Genomic DNA, 19,296 nt, shown 5'->3' with positions numbered 1-19,296 from the left:
AATATTTATGCTATCTTGAGAGAAGCTACTAGTGAAACCTATGGCCCCCGGGTCTATCTTTTATCACATAAGCTTTCAATCTACTTTTATTTGCATCTTTACTTTTCCAATCTATATCATAAAATACCAAAAATATATTTATCTTATCATACTATCTCTATCAGATCTCACTTTTGCAAGTGGTTGTGAAGGGATTGACAACCCCTTTATTGCGTTGGTTGCGAGTTCTTTGTTTGTTTGTATAGGTGCGTAGGACTTTTGAGGAGCCTCCTACTGGATTGATACCTTGGTTCTCAAAAACTGAGGGAAATACTTACGCTACTATTGCTGCATGACCCTCTCCTCTTCAAGGAAAACCAACGCAAGCTCAAGACGTAGCAATCTTCACCTTTCCCTTTTTTCATTTTATCCTTTGGCAAGCACCTCGTGTTGGAAAGATCCTGATATATATATATATATATATATATATATATATATCCAATTGGATGTAAGTTAGCATGAACTATTATTGTTGACATCACCCAAAGGTGAATACGTTGGGAGGCAACACTATAAGCCCCTATCTTTCTCAGTGTCTGATTAAAACTCCATAACCATAAGTATTGCGTGAGTGTTAGCAATTGTAGAAGAGTACATGATAGTTGAGTATGTGGAGTTTGCTAAATCAAAGCTCTGACATAGACCCTCCCTGAAAATAAGATGGATTGTAATTGTTTGATGACTGAGAATGAAGGTTGCTAGTTTTCAAGAAAGTTTATGGTCTATGCTTTAACATGTGAATAGCTTGTTACTTGATCTTCAGAAGTTTTATGAGATGAACTACTGTTATGACATATAATCATGCTAGAAAAGGTGATTGAAATTATCACTAATGAAACTTGTGCACCTTCTAGTATTCACACTTCATAAATTCTTTCTTTTACCATTTACTTACTCGAGGACAAGCAGGAATTAAGCTTGGGGATGCTGATACGTCTCCAACGTATCTATAATTTATGAAGCATTCATGCTATTTTATTATCTGTTCTGAATGTTTATGGGCTTTATTATACACTTTTATATTATTTTTGGGACTAACCTATTAACCGGAGGCCCAGCCCATATTGATGTTTTCTTGCTTATTTGAGTATTTTGAAGAAAAGGAATATCAAACGGAGTCCAAATGGAATGAAACCTTTGGGAGCGTGATTTTTTGGAACGAACGTGATCCAGGAGACTTCGAGTTGAAGTCAAGGAATCTTCGAGGTGGCCACGAGGGTGGGGGGCGCCCCCCCCCCTACTGGGCGCGCCCCCCTGTCTCGTGGGCCCCTCGTGGCTCCCCCGACCGACTTCTTACGCCTATATATTCCCATATACCCTAAAAACATCGAAGTGAACAATAGATCGGGAATTCCGCCGCCGCAAGCCTCTGTAGCCACCAAAAACCTCTCGGGAGCCCGTTCCGGCACCCTACCGGAGGGAGGATCCCTCACCAGTGGCCATCTTCATCATCCTGGCGCTCTCCATGACGAGGAGGGAGTAGTTCACCCTTGGGGCTGAGGGTATGTACCAGTAGCTATGTGTTTGATCTCTCTCTCTCTCTCATGTTCTCTCTATGGCACGATCTTGATGTATCGTAAGCTTTTCTATTATAGTTGGATCTTATGATGTTTCTCCCCCTCTACACTCTAGTGATGAATTGAGTTTTCCTCTTGAAGTTATCTTGTCGGATTGAGTCTTTAAGGATTTGAGAACACTTGATGTATGTCTTGTCGTGCTTATCTGTGGTGACAATGGGATATCACATGATCCACTTGATGTATGTTTTGGTGATCAACTTGCGGGTTCCGCCCATGAACCTATGCATAGGGGTTGGCACACGTTTTCGTCTTGACTCTCCGGTAGAAACTTTGGGGCACTCTTTGAAGTACTTTGTGTTGGTTGAATAGATGAATTTGAGATTGTGTGATGCATATCGTATAATCATGCCCACGGATACTTGAAGTGACAATGGAGTATCTAGGTGACATTAGGGTTTTGGTTGATTTGTGTCTTATGGTGTTATTCTAGTATGAACTCTATGATAGATTGAACGGAAAGAATAGCTTTATATTATTTTACTACGGACTCTTGAATAGATCGAGCAGAAAGGATAACTTTGAGGTGGTTTCGTACCCTACCATAATCTCTTCGTTTGTTCTCCGCTATTAGTGGCTTTGGAGTCACTCTTTGTTGCATGTTGAGGGACTGTTATATGATCTATCTATGTTATTATTGTTGAGAGAACTTGCACTAGTGAAAGTATGAACCTTAGGCCTTGTTTCCTACCATTGCAATAACGTTTACGCTCACTTTTATCATTAGTTACCTTGCTGCTTTTTATGTTTTCAGATTACAAAAACCTATATCTACTATCCATATTACACTTGTATCACCATCTCTTCGCTGAACTAGTGCACCTATACAATTTACCATTGTATTGGGTGTGTTGGGGACACAAGAGACTCTTTGTTATTTGGTTGCAGGGTTGTTTGAGAGAGACCATCTTCATCCTACGCCTCCCACGGATTGATAAACCTTAGGTCATCCACTTGAGGGAAATTTGCTAATGTCCTACAAACCTCTGCACTTGGAGGCCCAACAACGTCTACAAGAAGAAGGTTGTGTAGTGGACATCACTCTTCCTCCTTTTGTTCTTTGCTCTCCTCTTCATCTTTTTCATCCAATGGGCTCATAGTTTCATAAATTTCTTCTTCCATAGACTCCTGCAAAATATTAGTCTCTTCTTGGACAGCGGGGGAGTCCTCAATATATGGTTTAACAAAGGCATTAGAAGCATAATTATGATAACAATATTTAAATATGGCAAAATTTTCAGATTTGTAGAGAGTAGCATCATACTTTTCAATCAAAGAAGCAATTTCATAAGCACCCTTAAAAGCAACAAATTCTTCAATTTGTTGAACATCATAATAATTATAAACACCCTTAGCATACGAAGATACGATTCCATTATCACTAAACTCACATTGGTAGGGAAGGTGTTTCTTAGGGTTTTCAGAACAACAAGTAAAATCATATATTTCACATAAATTCCAAGCATAGCATTGCAACCGATGAATTTGATCCAGTAAAAGTTTCCCTTTTTTAGATATACGGTGTTGCACATAATAAGCATGCTCATCTAAATATTTGCCCTCAACTAAGCTAGTGGGGGTTTCAGCACGAGCACAAAGGGATCGAAGATGATCCAAGTAAAAAGCTTCAGGAGTGTGATAGATTTTGAGTGGTTCTTCAACCATTGGTTCAGTAGGTACAACTATTTTTTTTGGTATTTTGCGTTTCCTACCCATAACTAAAGATAGAAAACAACTAAGAACAGCAAATAAAAATTACTTAGTGATAAAGCAAACAAGCACACATGAGAATATTCACCCCACGCTATGACTCCCCGGCAACGGCGCCAGAAAAAGGTCTTGATAACCCACAAGTGTAGGGGATAATTGTAGCCTCTTTCGACAAGTAAGAGTGTCGAACCCAACGAGTAGCTAAAGGTAGAACAAATATTCTCTCAAGTCCTATCTGCCACTAATACGACTCTATGCATGCTTAGTGTTTGCTTTACCTAGAACAAGTATGAAACTAGAAGTACTTTGTAGGTGTTGTTGGATAGGTTTGCAAGATAATAAAGATCACGTAAATAAAAAGTAGGGGCTGTTTAGATGAAGACACAACTAAGTTATTTTTAGTAGAGAGCTTTTTGTCACGAGAAAGTTATTTGTCCCTAGGCAATCGATAACTAGACCGGTAATCACTATTGCAATTTTATTTGAGGGAGAGGCATAAGCTAACTTACATTCTCTTATTGGATCATATGCACTTATGATTCGAAGTCTAGCAAGCATCTGTAACTACTAAAGATCATTAAGGTAAAACCCAACCATAGCATTAAAGTATCAAGTCCCCTTTATCCAATACGCAAACAACCTACTTACTCGGGTCTGTGCTTCTGTCACTCACGCCATCCACCATAAGCAAATCATGAACATATTGAAAACCCTATAGCGGGGATCCCTCATGCTTGCGCGACACCAAGATCACCATAGGACAACACCAATAATGAAACATGTAACTCAAACCAATCACGATCATTAATTAACCCATAGGACAAAACAGATCTACTCAAACATCATAGGATAGCCATACATCATTGGGAAATAATATATAGCGTTGAGCACCATGTTTAACTAGAGATTACAGCGGGTAAAAGAGGGGTTACACCGCTGCATAGAGGAGGGAAGAGTTGGTGATGAGGGCGGTGAAGTTGTTGGTGTAGATCGCGATGATGATGATGGCCCCCTGCAGTGTTCCGGCACCACCAGAAGCAAGGGGGAGAGAGCCCCCCTTCTTCTTCTTCTTCCTTGACCTTCTCCCTAGATGAGAGAAGGGTTTTCCCTCTGGTCCTTGGCTCCCATGGCATGGGAGGGGCGAGAGCCCCTCCGAGATTGGATATGTCTCTCTGTCTCTCTCTGTTTCTGCGTTCTCAATTCTGCCCTTTCACCGTTTCTTTTATATCTGGAGATCCGTAACTCCGATTGGATTTAAACCTTCGCCCAGATATTTTTCCTAAAATTAGCTTTCTTGCGGCCAAAGAAGAGCGTCAACCGCCTTACGGGGTGCCCACAAGGGTCAGGGACGCGCCCCCTGCTTCGTGGCCCCCTCGGGCACCGTCTCGCATTGATTTTTCTTCTCAAAAATCATACATATTCCAAAAATAATCCCTGTCTGTTTTTACCCCATTTGGACTTCATTTGATATTGGGTTTCTGCGAAACATAAAACATGCAACAAATAGGAACCGGCAATGGGCACTGGATCAATATGTTAGTCCCAAAAATAGTATAAAAAGTTGCCAAAAGTATATGAAAGTTGAAGAATATTGGCATGGAACAATCAAAAATTATAGATACGACGGAGACGTATCATGAGCTAACTCCACCGGTGACTCTGTCCATCCAGAGGCACCAGATAGATTGTTGGAAGCGCTGCGAGGCGCTTCCATTGTTGAAGAACACCGTACTCTTATGAGTACGGTGATCGAGAAGATCCAGTCCGCCAAAAGCGTACTAACCGAAGCCTGCACTAGCCTTCTAATAGGCTTTGAGGTAAGCAATGTAATTAGAAAAGGAATGTCACAATATAGACAGTAGCCCCTGATGCTCTATCCGCTGTTCGGAAAGAAAAGCCGAACAGAGGATCAAATAATTTTCGCAGGAGTCTAATCTGATATGTCTATGTGAATAAGCGAGCATCGCTGCTGGTTGCGACCGCTCACACTGCAAAAGTCTCCAGACTGAAGTAGAATCTGGAGTGGGCCGAGGAGGAGCTCGTCCTCGTGAAGAAGCAATTGGAGGAAAGCAAAGGTATGTATTTAACCTTGTCTAAGTTCAGGTGTAATGAAGTATTTGTTCTGATTGAAGTGTCATAATATTTGTTAGAAGCAACGACCGAGGCCGAGGCTCTCAAGAGGTTGCTGGCCGAGGGCTAAGGAAAACGCCGCACGTGAAAAGCATGAGGCTCGGGTCAGTGAGGTCCAGCAAGAGCTCCAGGACGGCGTCAAGAAGTACAAGTCATTGGAGCGTGATTTTAAGGATCGAGAGTCCGAACTTGCCAAGGCCCGCCAGAGCGCACAAGATGCTCGAGCCGAAGCCCAGAGCACCCTCCAAGAAATCCAGGCGGCCAAGAAAATCGCGATGGGTAAGGCTTTTATAATGTAGAGCAAATATGTGAAGGAAAGGTTCCTCTTACTGACCCGGATTTGGAGTTCTCTAGGGGTGTTTGCGGATCTGCCGTGCAGTGTATCAGACGCTGCAGAATTCTATTGAGCCGAAGACGGGAGCTCTACGAAGAAGCTATTCTGATCTCAATACCTTGGACCATAACATCCAGTGCCCTTTAGCGATCAGCTGAAACAGCTGGTCGAGCTGCATAGGGCGGCCGAACTAGCCATGAAGGACTTAATAATCCGGCTATGGCCTGCCGAGCCCATTCCCAGCAGCTACTTCGGACTTGTGAAGCGGCTTGTCAGTGCCTTCCCACGGCTTGAAGCCATCAAGCGGTCGGTCTGTATTGAAGGTGCGCGGATAGCCTTTGCCAGCGCTAAGATGCATTGGGCGAAGATGGACGCCACAAAGCTGATGACCGAGGGGCCGCATCAGGGCAAGGAGCACCGCCGGCCTGAACTGTATTTTGACAGTGTCCTGGAGGGATCTCGCCTTGTAGCAGAGCAATGTGCGAAGGATATCATATTCCCCTGTATAATCCATGTTATCCTGTCCAGTAATATGAAACAAGATTGTTATGTAATATAATGCTTGTTTATTTAAAATTTTACCTCTTGTGCGGCTGTTTATGAAATCTGAGAGTTGGTCAGTCGTCGGCTTCTGCCCCCACGTAGATAGTACGAGGGTGTTCGGGATAAATCTAAACACTCTTTACTCCAAATTTTGGTCCTTAAAGGAGGTGTTTAGCGCAACGAACAAGGCAATCAGACTATACTGCTTTATGACCCTCACTTAGCCATAGGAGTTTGACAACGAAAATTTTGGCGTAGCCCCTAGTGTTCGGAAGTTCGAACTTGGGGCGCTATACATGCCTAATCGGATAAAAACTGGGCTCCTCGTCATCGTCGTCGCTTTGCGACCCTTTCTCCTTATTCTCGGCATTTAACTTGCCGGCCTGATTGAAGACCCAACATTCCCTATTGGTATGATTGGCTGGTTTATCAGGAGTGCCATGGATTTGGCATGGTCGATCTAGTATGCAGTCCAGACTGGACGGGCCCGGATTATTTCTCTTAAATGGCTTCTTTCGCTGACCGGACTTAAAGCCACTGAATCCGGCATTGACCGTCGTGTCTTCGGTGTTATCACCGTTATTTCGACGCTTATGTCTATTGCGTCGGGGCTTGCCGTTGCTGTTTCTGGCTTCAGACGTGCCATGTTCGCTTGTATTGTTGTTGCTACGGGCTAGCGAGCTGTCTTCGCCCGCACAGAAGCGGGTCATGAGTGCTGTAAGGGCTGACATTGACTTTGATTTTTCCTGTCCGAGGTGTCTGGCCAGCCATTCGTCACGGATGTTGTGCTTAAAGACCGCTAGGGCTTCGACGTCCGGACAGTCGATGATCTGGTTCTTTTTAGTCAAGAACCTAGTCCACAATTTCCTGACTGACTCTCCGAGCTGTTGGATTATGTGACTTAAGTCATCGGCATCTGGAGGACGGACATATGTGCCTTGGAAGTTGTCGAGGAAGGCGTCCTCCAAGTCCACCAGCTGCCAATGGAGTTTTCGGGCAGACTATTCAACCAGTACCTAGTTGGTCCCTTGAGTTTGAGCGGGAGGTATTTGATGGCGTGAAGATCATCACCATGGGCCATATGAATATGGAGAAGAAAGTCCTCGATCCATACCGCGGGGTCTGTTGTGCCATCGTATGATTCGATGTTCACGGGTTTAAACCCTTCTAGGAAATCGTGTCCCATTACTTCGTTAGTGAAGCAAAGGGGGTGTGCGGCGCCTCTATATCGGGCCAAGTCATGATGTAGCTTGGATGGAGTTCGTCTATGGTTTTCGGCCCGGACATGATTATGTTTGTCACGTTCAGCCGGATGGCCATCATGGCGCATCGGAGCACGCCCCCGTTATCCATAGATTGATCTTGTCTGACCTGCTCTGTTTTCCAAGTCGCACCGCAGGTCATGTGTATATCCCCGAGCTATTATATTTCTGTTTGTTCGGCGAGGCAGTGCGGGCTGGTGTTCGGCGAGGCAGTGTGGGCTGGTGTTCAACTCGAGGTGCCGCTTTGTCCTAGCCACGTGGTGGTCGGGTCAGCCGCATTGTACCTTGGTAGGACTGGCTCCAATGCCTCATCATCGAATTGTGGTAACAGTTTGCGCTTCGGGTAGCTTTTGGTTGGGCGTTCGAGCCATATTCCTCGGCTGCCAGGACATCAGTCCATCTTTCATTGAGCAGATCTTGATCAGCTTGAAGCTGTTGCTGCTTCTTTTTTAGGCTTCTTGCAGTGGCAATTAGCTGACACTTAAAGCGTTTCTATTCGGCGGGCTCTTCAGGCACGATGAAATCTTCGTCACCGAGGCTCACCTCGTCCTCAGAGAGCGAAAGGTAGTTGCTATCCTCCGAGTCTTTGTTCATGGCCTGTTTGCCAGGGCTGACTCGCCCATCCTCCCGTTCCTCCTGCTCGGAGGTTGGCTCAACGGGGTCTTCATTGTCTTCAGCATTGCCCGGAGTGTTATTTTCTCCTGTGATGGTATTGCTGTTTTTACTATGGCGTGGCTTAGAGTGGTGTCGCTGACGTCGACGCTTTGGCTGTATCTCAAGAGGTTTATCCTCGACTGGATTTTCATTGTCGTTGTTGTTTTCTTTGGGTGTATCCACCATGTATATGTTGTATGAGGAGGTGGCTATCCAACGCCTTGTATGCGATGGTTCCTGCTCCTCTCCGACATCGTCGTTCATACCGTCGATGTCTTCGGAGTCGTAATCAAGCATGTCGGTTAAGTCATCGACAGTGGCTATGAAGTGGGTGGTGGGTGGGGAACAAAGTTCTTCGTCGTCCACTTCCCACTCGAGCCAGACATAGTTCATCCGAGAGTCCCCCACAAGGAGAGGGATTTTAATGAGCTTAACACATCGCCAATAGGCGAGTGCTGGAAGATGTCCACGGAGTTGAACTCCAAGACCGGCGCCCAATCAGGCTCGATGGACGCGGATGCACGCGGTCCGAAACCCATGGCCGGAGACGAGTCCGAGGTTGTGGTGACACAAGCTCAGCTCGATGTTGGGTCTGTGTGCGGCTCGAGCACTGCTGAGTCTGCAGCCTCCATGGAGGGGTTAAGCTTCCCGTCTTCGGACGACGCAGTCTGCTCCGGCTCTAGGGCCAGGGCAGTCACATGCGCTATCTCATGTGCGCGACTAGATGACAGATCTAGGTCATGTTCATCGTGGTGGCCGGGGACAACTATCATGGGCTCGAACCTGTCGAAGATCAAGTCTCCATGGATATCGGCCACAAAATTCAAGCTTCCAAATCTGACATGATGGCCAGGGGCATAGCTATCGATCTGCTCTAGATGGCCAAGCGAGTTGGCCCACAGTGCGAAGCCACTGAATACGAAGATCTGTCCGGGGAGGAAGATCCCCCCTGGACTGCGTTTTTGTAGATGATTGATGGAGCCATCAAGCCTTCTGGTGATGACGCAGCGGAACTCTCAATGAAAGCCCAATTTCGGTGTCAAAACCGGCGGATCTCGGGTAGGGGTCCCAAACTGTGCCTCTAAGGCTAATGGTAACAGGAGGCGGGGGACATAATGTTTACCCAGGTTCGGACCCTCTCTATGGAGGTAATACCCTACTTCCTGCTTGATTGATCTTGATGAATATGAGTATTACAAGAGTTGATCTACCACGAGATCGTAATGGCTAAACCCTAGAAGTTTAGCCTATGAGGTTATGATTATTGTGGCTAAACCCTAGAAGCTAAACCCTCTGGTTTATATAGACGCCGGAGGGGGCTAGGGTTGTACAAAGTCGGTTACATAGAAAGGAATCTACATATTCGAATCGCCAAGCTTGCCTTCCACGCAAAGAATAGTCCCATCCGGACGCGAGACGAAGTCTTCTATCTTGTATCTTCATAGTCCAACAGCCCGGACCAAGTATACAGTCCGGCTGTCCGAGGACCACTTAATCCGGTACTCCCTCACATGGTGCCACATAAAAGTTGTGCATTGGGTATTCAAACATCACACAACACTCTATACATATGTTTGGGCCACATGCAGACAGTGGTGGCCTTCTGGTACTACTCCCTTGGATGGTTATCAGGGAGCTAGCCCATTTGTGGGGTCGTCGTGTGGACACCCATCACTTTGACCAACAACATGAGAGAGGTTATACGACCAAGGTGGATTCTTCTTGGTCTGTGTTACAGTATGTCATGGTGAGATGCCCTCTGCCACCGACTCAAAGTGTGTGTGTGTGGGTGGGGGGAAGGACTACTTCGCACTTCCTAAACCTCCATGGGGTCGGGGATGTCCGGTTAATTTGCGAGGCACATGTGCCACATCAAAGTTGTGAATTGGATATGTAAATATCACACCACCCTTTTCATACACATAGTTGGCCTACCCGTAGGTGCTTCGTATGTGGTCTCACGCATCTCGCGCCACAAGCACACATATGTGGGCCCGCACACAGTCCACCTTTGACTGGAAGCAAAAAGGGGCCGGGGTTTGACCATGATGGACTCCTATAGGTTTAGTGTTATGGTCGGGTGAGATGTTATACCTAGCTATTCGGGGGCATGCGTTCATAGCTAGGATTCCCCTCCTGCCGACACAGGGGGGGCTAGCAATATTGTGCGCTTTGTGAGACAGGTGCCACATCAAAGTTGTTCATTGGGTATTTAAACATCAAACCACCCTTTTCATGCATATTTTTGGTCCACATGCAAGTGTGTTCGGGTTCTGACCTTTTCCCACATTATTTTTGCCAAATTTATAAACAGTAGACAAGTCGGATGACGCAACAGACACGGTTCCCTCAGACTACCTGTCTGCCACGCCCGTGCCCACATCAACACAGTACATTGGGATCCACGAGGCTTCCCTCGCAATCTTAAAAATATCTATCCCTGGAGGGTTTTTCTGTTTGATACAATTATTATGTTTCGACCGTGTGCGATGTTTGTTGCCCTCGCTCCCACCTAAATCGCTCAAAAATATCTACCCACCTGGAGGGGTTTTCTTTGTGATAGCACACAGTTATTACGTTTCGACCGTGTGCGATGTTGTGTGCTCCCGATCCCGCCTGCATCCCTCAAAAATATCTAGCCACCTGGAGGTTTTTCTGTTTGATAACACATGGTTATTATGTGTTGACCGTGTGTGATGTTTGTTGTTAGCGCTTCGGCCTGCATCCCTCGAAAATATCTACCCGGCTGGAAGGTTTTCTATTTGATAGCACATAGTTGTTATTTTAGGACCATGTGTGATGTTTTCCAAATTATCAATAGCCCCGGGATTTTACTCCTGCCTAGTAAAATTTTCAGTAGTTGCATCATTTCCTCAAACACCACATTGCCCCCCTCCACACACACACACACACAGAGAGAGAGAGAGTAAAAACTCTGCGTGCGCACACACACACACCACCACCACCCTACTCGCTCGAAATCCTAGAAAGGTCGCCACCACCACCAGCGCAAGGACTACATCGCCAACATCTACCGGTTTGCACGTGCGGCTTACCCACTAATCTCCATAAACTAGATGCCCAAAGTTTCTTGGATGACGCCTGCCAAACACCCCCTTTCCCACAGATCCCCATCCCCATCCCCCACTCCAGAGCGTCGCAGCCTAAGCCCGGCTACACTTCCTGTGGAGCTCGAGGAGCGAATTACCCAAAAGAGCTTTATCGCGACCTCTTCGCCCGACTTCGTCGAGTGGTGTCTACTACACAACTTGTTCTTATAGACTCGTGTTGGGCCTCCAAGCGCAGAGTTTTGTAGGACAGTAGCAAATTTCTCTCAAGTGGATGACCTAAGGTTTATCAATCTGTGGGAGGCGTAGGATGAAGATGGTCTCTCTCAAACAACCCTGCAACCAAATAACAAAATGTCGCTTGTGTCCCTAACACACTGATACGTCTCCAACATATCTATAATTTTTTATTGTTCCATGCTGCTATATTATCATTCTTGGATGTTTTACAATCATTTTATAGTCATTTTATATCAATCTTTGGTACTAACCTATAGACATAGCGCCCAGTGTCGGTTGCTGTTTTCAGCATGTTTTTTACACCACAGGAAATCAATATCAAACGGAGTCCAAACGCAACGCAACTCCTGGAGGATTTTTTTGGGCCAGAAGAAAGCCAGTGGGCCAAGGAAGCAACTGAGGGGCTGCTCGAGGGGTGCAGCACCCACCAGGGTGTGATAGGAGGCCCAAGCGCACCCAGGTGGGTGCTGCCCACCTCGGGTGCCCCCGAACCGCCTCTTTGCTCTATAAATACCACAATATTCCGGAAACTCCAGGGCAGTCGAGGAAATATTGATCCAGCCGCCACAGAGTCCAGAACCACCAGATCCAATCTAGACACCGTCATGGATGGGGTCACCACTTCCATTGGTGCCTCTCCTATGATGCGTGAGTAGTTCTTTGTAGACCTACGGGTCCGTAGTTAGTAGCTAGATGGCTTCCTCTCTCTATCTTGATTATCAAACAATGGTCTCTTGGAGATCCATATGATGTAAGTCTTTGTGCAGTGTGTTTGTTGGGATCCGATGAACTTTGAGTTTATGATCAGATCTATGTTTTTATCCATGAAAGTTATTTGAGTCTTCTTTGATCTCTTACATGTATGATTGCTTATAGCCTCGTATTTCTTCTCCGATATTTGGGTTTTGTTTGGCCAACTTGATCTATTTATCTTGCAATGAGAAGCGGTGCTTTGTAGTGGGTTCGATCTCATGGTGCTTGATCCCAGTGACAGAAGGGGAACCGACACGTATGTATCGTTGCTACTAAGGATAACAAGATGGGATCTATATCTCTGCAATAGAAAAACGGATCTCGTCTACATCATGTCATCGTTCTTATTGCATAACTTCGTTTTTCCATGAACTTAATACACTAGATGCATGCTGGATAGCAGTCGATGTGTGGAGTAATAGTAGTAGATGCAGGCAGGAGTCGGTCCATTAATCTTGGACATGATGCCTATATAATGATCATTGCCTGGATATCGTCATGATTATTTGAAGTTCTACCAATTGCCCAACAGTATTTGTTTTCCCACCGTTTGCTATTTTTCTCAAGAGAAGCCACTAGTGAAACCTACAACCCCCGGGTCTCTTTTCATCATATTTGCCTTTGCGATCTATTTTCTCTTGCATTTATTTTCAGATCTATTAAACCAAAAAATACCTTGCTGCAATTTATTTGTTCCGTGATCTATTTATCCTATCTACCACTTTTTACCTCACGTTATTTTCTTACTTGAGGCGCCGTACCCGAAAGGGTTGACAACCCCTTTAACACGTTGGGTTGCGAGTATTTGTTATTTGTGTGCAGGTGTTATTTACGTGGTGTGAGGAGGTTCTCCTACTGGGTCATTTACCTTGGTCTCATCACTGAGGGAAATACCTACCATCGCTATACTCCATCATCCCTTCCTCTTTGGGGAAATACCAACATAGTTCTAGCAGACATCACACACCAAAAACAATGGTAATTTGTATAGGTGCACTAGTTCGTCGAAGAGATGGTGATACAAGTGTAGTAATGATATTAGATATTGATTTTTGTAATAGGAACAATAAAAAGCAGCAAGGTAGCAATTGATACAATGGAGCACAAATGGTATTGTAATGCTTGAAAATGAGGCCTAGGATCTGTACTTTCGCTAGTGCAATCTCTCAACAATGCTAATCTAATTTGATCATATAACAATCCCTCAACGTGTGACGAAGAATTTGTACTAAAATAACGCAAAGTTATTCTTTCCGTTAGACCAATCCAAGAGTTTGTACTAAAATAACACCATATGATATGCATCAACCAACTCTAATGTCACCTAGATACTCCAACGTCACGACAAGTACCCATGAGCTAATTATACAATACACATCAAACAATTTCAGATTCATAATACTCGATCCAACGCAAAGAACTTCAAAGAGTGCCCTAAGATTTTTACTAGAGAAACAAAGACGAGAACGTGCATTAACCCCTATGCATAAATTACCCCAATGTCACCTCGGGAATCCGCGAGTTGAGTGCCAAAAAATATATCAAGTGAATTAATATACCTCATTGTCACCACGACTATTCATATCAAGAAATAGATCAAGTGGAGCATGTACGGACTGTTATCTCACCACGGGCTCCAGCCAGATCCATGCGGGGCAGCGCCAGTCACCATCATCGGCGAGGGACACCAGACCTCCTGGACCCCTGCCATTCAAGAAGACCTAGAGGGGCAAGGACCCATGTTTTACCACCGTCGTGATGCTAAGGTGTCCCACCGCTTGAGCAGCACACTATCTGCCAGGCCCGCCTCGAACCAAGCCGCCGCAACCCGCGGAGTCGATACAACCGAGGCCGCTGCCGCCACCCCAACCACGCACCGCCACCAACACCACGTGGCCCATTGCGCCGACGCCACCATGAAGGACCGCCACCGTGCTGCTGCACCTAACACCCGCACATCTTCCCAACCAGGTGGCATCGGCCTTCTCCCGACCCGTTGAGCGAGGGGCGAGAGATCCTCGCCACCGTCGGCCCAACAGGGTTTCGCCCGACCAAGGTCTCCACCGACGACGAGGAAGGATAGGGAAGGACAGGGCCAAGGCCCAGTGGCGGCTAAGGTTGCCTCGCCATCTCTCGTGGAAGCGAAGTAGGAGGGCTAACATTATGCCTAATGTAATTTGCAATCGTGTAAACCAATAATCCCTTAGGGCATCTCCAACACCGACCCCCAAATCAGCTCCCGCACCCATTCGCGAACCGGGAGCGACCAGTCCACGGACACTGTTGCGGGAGCCGGCCATCCAAAGGTAGCCGCATATTTCAAGTTACATTTCAAAGGAAATTTAACAAAATTAATCGAATTTTATGCAAACTCAAACAAACTGGATGATATTTTCATTTATACTTGGATATCTTGTACATAAAATCAGACGATATTTTGTCTGGTGAACTAAGAACCTTGAAAAAATTAACGCTATACTACCATATGCTTGAGAGTAACCTCGTAGGCCATGTCGGCTTGGTCGACGGCTCCTCCGTCATCGTCGTCATCACCGTTGTCGGAGTTGTCGTCATCGGGCTTCGAGCGGCAGGAGGGCGCGGTGTCGCGAGGAGGCTTCTTGATAGCTGCCTATCGCTCGCTGATTATCTTCTCCGCTTGATGTTGCACCGTGCGTAGTGCGGCCATGGTCACCATAGACGTGGGCGGTGGACCTTGAAGGTGGCGGCGGACACGCGGAGAGAGTACCCGTGGTCGTACTTGTCCATCTCCTCATCAAGACGGCGGAGATGGCTCCTACTCGTCTCTGTCGTCGTCTTCTAGCGGTCCATGGCCCAGGCCGTGGCCAACTCCGGGTCCATTGCGATGCATGGTGGCGGGACGTCGGAGTCCGTGAACTCTAACCGACGTGCCGCGTTGTGCCTGTCCTACCGGCGCCGCTTCCTATCGGCGTATTCCTCCGCCGTTAGGGGGCTTTTCGGAAGGATACACTACTACCTCTGATGCTGCCACCGCCACCGAGGTAGTGGCGAATGCAACCACACGTCATCGGGAAGCCGCGTCGGTGGTGAAGCGGTGGCTCCTGAGAGGTCGAGTCGATCAACACAGCCTTCCCGTCTCGTCACATCACGCGGCATCAATGTCGGCCACTATGTGCTCTGGGGCAACATTGATGTGGCATGGGAAGCGACGCATGCAGCGGACGAAAAGCGCAGGAGAGGCGGGTGTTTTTTTTGGTCGGCCAGTTTAATCAGACGCGAGCGTGGCAGCAGTCCGGACTCCCGAAATTCCTCCTCTACCTATATTGTTTCCAGTTTGTATAAAAAAATCACATCCAGACCGGTCGCTGAACCGATGTAGAGCCGTATTGGATGGCGCCACAATTTAAAAGGTTACACACGGTTTGAGGGTCCGCGTTGAAGATCCGCTAAACCGAACACGCTCTAGGACCATATACTGCAATTTGGACGGTAAAACACCGGGCTGGTACCACTGAAATATTTTTTGTTAGAGAGAGAGAAGGAAGGCAAAGAAACACTGGTTGATCCATCACTTCACCGTGGTAGACTAGCTAGGCCAGGGCATGCAGAGGTGCAGGCCGATTGCATATAGGGAATGATTAGGGAGTATCCAGTTCATTAAATGCAAAGATACGAAAATCACTTCTGCTTCACTCTACAGAAGACATTCACGCCTGCATATACGGAACATGTTCTTTTTAGCACATATTTTATGACGAGGGATAATGGCGTAAGGCTGGTCACAATGGGCAAGAACATAAACTAGTAACTTACACACTTTCGTAGACTATGTTACTATCTTCATAGTGGGTAGGAATATCTATGTAGTGTCATGCAACGATGTATTTATTAGATTACAGATTCATTGTTTTTTGGAGTGTGTGATGTTCCGGTAACTTAGCTAGTAGTTACCACAAGCACCTCTCTCTTCATTAAATACGTGCCACATAAGCAAAGTTGTATTGGAGTGTGTGATGTTACTCCTAAGTTCCTCCCCACTATGACCAGCCTAATGCACATGCCATCCTAAATTTATTTATTTATTATTTATATCCCTGCACCGATTAGTTTCACTTCGCAAGTTCGCATGACATGCACCATGAAGACCATTCGCTGCCATGAGCTTTCCCAAGTGCTGCAAGCCTCCGGTGCCTCCTGATCGGCATCCCCAGCAAGCCCTAATCCTAGAGGGTTAAGCACGCAATGTGGAGTACTCAAATTTCTTCACGGATCGTTCAATCCAAACAGACCTACTCATGCCTGGGCTAGTTGACGCATGCATGGGATGATGGGAGGACGAGCTGGAAGCCTGGAATGCGTGCGTAATGCTAGGCTCGCCTGCTGCAGGTTTGATTTGATATCACTGAAGCATGTCACTAATTTGACCGCTGGCCGCAAAAGATTTTCGGAAAAGAAGAGACGTCCGATTCCGACCCGACGAACGACGCAAGGAGCGAACAGCCTATCTTTTGTAGCCCTAGCACGGCAGAACACGCTGTACTAGTATTCTTGTACTATCAAGGAAAAGACAAATAGAGAGTACGTACTGCGATCAGTTTTAGCTATGCATGATCCTGATCCCTTCGACTCCAAGCTTTCCACGGTTCAGCGGCCTGTCGAGTCTCTGCAAGCTACAAGGGCACTGCAGCAAGCAACCTATGCTAGCTGCCGTATGGACATCGACGGAGAGCATGCAAGACGGGGTGTTCTGAACCCTGCCGCGGGCTTCATTAACTATCTGCCGGTGCCATGATTATTCTGCCAGCGCCGTTAAGGCCATGGATACATCAAAGACGGGGGGTTCTGAACCCTGCAGGGACAGATTAAATTCATGGCAGACGTACTACGTAGTGCAGTTCCAAGTGCAGCAATGGAAACGGAAGAAATACACCTGAAGGTGTGTTCATCCGCGCGTTCGTCAAGGTGTGTTCATCGGCGCGTGTTGTCCAGGTGCCAAAAGCAGCAGTGCACGCCAATCAAACTACTACTAGTAGTGGCAATGCTGGTTTGAGATGCTTGCTCTTGCAACAGCCAAGCCGATTCCTCTCCCTCTCGGCACTCCCCGTTGATACACTTCTCTTTTTTCAGAAGTGCCTTTGGAAGATCTCGGGCACGCTTTCTTTTCGACGTCGATCATTACATGGCGTCTCCTGAGCAAGGAGGTTCTTTTCCACAGCGATTTTTACAGTCCGGATACGCACTGCCTGCAAGAGTATCTGCTTTCGCTAGCCACGAAGCGGCAGAGAGCAAGCCATGCATGCAGGTGAGGTGCCCGACTAGTACGTGTCGCTTGTCCTTGGCTGGCGCGGTGTCTCGCGATAAAGGAGTGCTACAACGGGTGGCCGCAGATCCGCAGTAGATTTGCATTGCTCTCCGGCACGCACGCGGCACGCGAGATCCAGAGCTACGAGCCTGGTAGCCGTAGCTATAGCTAGCGGAACCGAAAACTCGCTTGAATTCCATTCCACGCAGCATGCATGGGTCAATGCGTGCGTGCGTCCAGCATGTGACAAAATTACAGTTCTGTCCTTTTTGACAAACTTAATCACAAATTCGAGAGATGTTGGAGTGTTTTCGGGCACACGAAGAGGCTCATGCCGCAATCGCCGAGGCCATTGCCCGTCGGGACTTGGCAAGGACGATGCAGGCCGAAGCACGGGCACACGATCGTGCTGGCTCATTACGAGGTAGGAGGCGTGGCAGGGGCCGCGGCCGTGGCCGCGGTAGGGGGACCATCTGTCGGGTGGATTGCACGGATGATGGGGCGGGGCGCCGATCCCCCTCGATGGCGCAATGAGGGGCATTATCAGGAATCTAAGGGGATCGGACAGCAGGATCGAAGGCAGCAATTAAGCGAATACTAGTAGAATGACCGTGCGTTGGTACGGGCTTTTGAAATATTTACTCATCGGAATACCAGTTGGGAATAAATGTTGCCATAAATATTTATCGTAATTTCAGCCGGTTTGCTTTATTTTGAGTGCGTCGTTGTTGTGGGATATCATCACTTGCACATATTTTTGTTGTATAAAACATGGTGAATTTTTGTACCCTTTCAATGACGTCGCCCCAAAAACCCTCTGAATGGTTTTTTTAACCCTGACATAATCCATCTTCATCTCTCTCATATTCTACCAAATTAAATATATATAGAAATATACCTTTTGAGTATTATATCATGTGCAACATACATACAAAGAAGAACAATTATTTGCATGCACCTCTTTTGGTTGTGTAAAACTCGTTGAATTCTTAGCCCCCTCCATCATCGTTACATCAGGGTCTTTGTCAGTCGACATCTCCGAAGCACAATCAAATCCATCAGTTTTTATGACCTACAAAGGTATTCTAATATAAACAAAGATTAGAATAATTTTTTTATGATGGTGGTATGGAAAATATATATTCATTCGACAAATGCTAGAAATGAGCAGTTTCTAGTAGATTGAGTGGCATTCCAATTTTAATAATTTTAGGCTCACCTCTAAATCACATGTTGATGGTTATTCTCACGAATATCTACTATTTAGGGTATGTGGTATATTGCCCATAAAAAACTATGTTACATTTCTTCACGAGCAAAGAACGGATTTCCCCTTTATACAATGATAGTCGGTCATCTCTAATTTCTTGGATATTTTAAGTAATTTATTGAGAAAATATTTTATGCTATTCTAAATATATATAGTGTATAGGTATAAATAAAGCTTTATTTTTATGATATTTCCACTATACCCCTCCTATACGACTTGATGTCCTCTCCCGCACGACCGCACTCTATCCACTCCCTCTCCGCACCACTCACTCTCTTGTTCCCCTCCCTCTCTAGATCCATAGACTTCATCAGCGTCGCTCACTCTCCTCTCTTCGCCCTCGCCCCCACAACCAACAGAATCGGCGACCTCATCTCCCACCCCTCCACCCTTTCATCCCTCCCCTCTTCTCACCAAAATTAGTGAAGGGGGGGG

Source organism: Triticum dicoccoides, chromosome 7B (assembly GCF_002162155.2).
Source record: "Triticum dicoccoides isolate Atlit2015 ecotype Zavitan chromosome 7B, WEW_v2.0, whole genome shotgun sequence".
In the NCBI taxonomy this organism is placed as follows: domain Eukaryota; kingdom Viridiplantae; phylum Streptophyta; class Magnoliopsida; order Poales; family Poaceae; genus Triticum; species Triticum dicoccoides.
This window is presented reverse-complemented; position numbering follows the sequence as displayed.